The 3,395-nt window shown below is 31.8% G+C and overlaps 1 non-coding gene across 1 annotated transcript; it reads right to left on the bottom strand.

Annotated features, from left to right (window-relative positions):
* Positions 1–1,062: 1,062 nt before the first annotated feature.
* Positions 1,063–1,134, bottom strand: TRNAR-CCU. Its single transcript has one exon. It is a non-coding gene; the product is annotated as a tRNA-Arg (tRNA).
* Positions 1,135–3,395: the final 2,261 nt, after the last annotated feature.

Here is a 3,395-nt window from a genome sequence, read left to right as displayed (position 1 = left end):
AATTAGATAATGCTTTCTTGAAGTTTGTAGATATGTCTGTAGGAATTCTGTAGATACCGGTATTGCTTGTGCTTGCATGCACTTGATCACCAATATTGAACTGAAATTGCTGGTTGTTCTCTCGTTGTTGTTGGTCATTATTTTTGGTTGAACTACCAGCAAACTACAATTTTTGGGTATGTTTGAGTATACTTGTTTCATATGTCATAATTAGTTTTAGTACAAAAATATATGTCAATTCTTACCTTTGACTCGTCCACATCGTACTTGCTGTTTATCACCTTCATAACACTCTTCACAGAAACATCTATGAACTCTCGAAGGCTTGAGAGTTCCTTACAAAAACAGCCTTACTAAATTCAGCTAACTTTCCATCAACCTAAAAATTAAATATACTATACAATTTATATACAAATAGACTGTCACTATACAATTTATATACAAATAAAGTGTCACCATACAAAATATATACAAAATAGAATGTCATTATACAAAAAATATACTAAATAGACTGTCATTATACAAAATATGTACAAAATAGACTATCACTATATAAAAATATACTAAATAGACTGTCACTATACAATTTATATACAATTAGCTCTCACTATAATATATACAAAATAGACTGTCACTATACAAAATAAATTGTTACTATACAAAAATATACAAAATAGACTGTCACCATACAAAATAGACTGTTACTATACAAAAAATATACTAAATAGACTGCCACTATACAATTTATATACAATTAGCTCTCACTATACAAAATATATACAAAATAGACTGTCACTATACAAAATAGACTGTTACTATACAAAAAATATATAAAATAGACTGTCACTATACAAAATAGACTGATACTATACAAAAAATATATAAAATAGACTGTCACTATAAAAATAGACTGTTACTATACAAAAAATATACAAAAATAGACTGTATTATACAAAAATAGACATTTCGTATATGACCTGCATTACATATTTCATTCAATTGTTAGGTAATACTTATTAGATCCAGAAGTACATTTAAAAAGGCAAAAAAGGGTTGCTATATCGCGCCAGGTAGGGTCGAACCTGCGACCTTCTGCTTAGGAAACAGGCACTCTATCCACTGAGCTACAGGCGCTTGTGTTGTCATGCTTATTCCTTTCGGCTAGTATATGCAATACGCTTGGGCCGAAGGGCCATTTTTTGTAAGTAGGACAAAATATGGGCTATTAAAATTTTGAGGGGCAATCTTCTTAGCAAATTCAATACATCAACATACGAATTTAACGCTGAATTTTGTGTTACTAACCAGAGTGGAATAAGAAGTAGGGTTAGTTTAGAGTGGAGGTTTATTAGTAGTACTATTATTGTACTATTAATAACCCCACATTACCGGGGTCATCTGGTGTTACTATCAAGTACATAGTAACATTTGCGGCTGCTATGGCTTAGAATATTGTAACCCCATATACTTGTATGTAGATTATCATGGCAGCTCATTATTAGTACTAATCCTAGGTTAATTTTTATGATAACCTAGGATTAGTACTTATAACAAATTAGAGGTACCCCACTGGATCCAGTCTGGACTATACTCGGGCCTTATGTGTTTATCGTCATGAAAGGCCATCCAAAAACCTCCTGATCCTCTCAATGTTTGTGGGAACCAACCAAATAGCATGACGGGCTAACTTAGAGAACCTCATCTCGTACTGCGTCACAGTCATATGATTTTTGGTTAATATAAGTGCAGTAACAAGGGATTAACAATAACTATATACCTGTAATAGTACAGAACTATGCAGTGGTGGGAATAAGAATGTCCATCACCAATATAGTTTTTGGCATTTTACTGCCATAAAATTGGAATTCCGCACGATTCCAATATATTATGGTTATCTCAAATATATTTATTCTTATTGGTTATAATGAGGGGTATACTTTGATTTTTAATTATCATTGTTAGTCGCGTTTAATTATAAATATGCACCGACGGTGTTAATTATAATTAAATTCAAGCTAATGTAGCCATATTAGTGAATCAGAGCCCCATTTGGGATATGCACTAGTTCACTAAATCTCTGAATATTGCTATCACATATACCTTAATACTCTTATTTTTAATTTGGATTACCTACTTATCCTATTATAATGATAACTAGATTATGATTGCCCGTGCTAGCACGAGCCCAACACGGGGAACGACTTATGCGGTGATAGTATATTTAAATTTCACACAAGCATAAAAATAATTACAATAGTTGAAATACGGGAACTAAATAGATGAACGTAAAATTGCATACAAATAAAGCATATATAATATTTGGATATATAGAGTACATTAAAAAATCTCTAGCATGAATTCCACAACCAAAAAAGCTAAATACCATAAAGACATAACACGCTACTACATCAAAAAAAAAAAAAAAAAAGTACAATGCTTAAAAGAAATGACATAAGGCGTTAATGGAACTCATCGCTCCATAAGTATATAGAGCCAAATTATTTTTGCTTGTCGATTTTCTTTATCTTTAACTCACATTAAAGACACTACTCGATCTCTTGTTGCTACCATCCTGGCCACCAAAGCAACTTCTTGCCCTCTTTTCGCACTGTGCAAAGCCACACAATTAATTCTATTATCACTGGGATCTAGAAAATTTCTCTCATCATTGGATGAGATGATAAGAAACTTTTAATTAGCAGCTTACTATATTGGTTAATATAATTTTAAATGCCTCCAAGCAGTATCCATATGGCTTAAGGAATTTGCGCTGTTTGTCCTTCTGGATAAGCTAGGTATGTATCTATATATTCTACATTGCTGACACAATCTAGCAAAAGACCAAATTCATAAAATCTAGCTACCTCTCTTGTTTTCTCAATCTCAACCTTACTTCGTAATAACTATTCAAAAAAGAGAGAGATTCATCAACTTAGTGATATATGAGGCAACTTTGAACGAGATACTCATTCTCAAGTGACTTTATTTATCCTTAAAGTCGAATATTAAAGTCACATACAAATCTTCACAGATAAGAACACATAAAGATATCAATCAAATATATAAACTTTATGCCAGAAAATCCTAAATGTGAATTTGAAATCAAAATGAAGAAAAGAACCTACATGATATTACCCGTAATTCATACAACAATCACTGAGCAGCCAAATTTTAACTGTACTGAGCACAACCATTCAAAGTATCAGTGGTAGATCTTGGTAACTCTTCGTAACTTTAGAGAGAGGATATCAACAGAAAACGACTCTCATCAAAAGGATAAATGAACAGTGTGAACACCTAATTTTTTGCACTATTTTGACACCTCCTAAAGTTATTAGTATTTTTGTTATTTTAATTATTTTTCTCAAATTTTGTGTCTTTAATTGCATAGATCG

Source organism: Nicotiana attenuata, unplaced genomic scaffold (genome assembly GCF_001879085.1).
Source record: "Nicotiana attenuata strain UT unplaced genomic scaffold, NIATTr2, whole genome shotgun sequence".
NCBI classification, from domain to species: Eukaryota; Viridiplantae; Streptophyta; class Magnoliopsida; order Solanales; family Solanaceae; genus Nicotiana; species Nicotiana attenuata.
The sequence above is the reverse complement of the archived record's forward strand: the minus strand, read 5'-3'. Positions and strand labels throughout refer to the sequence as shown.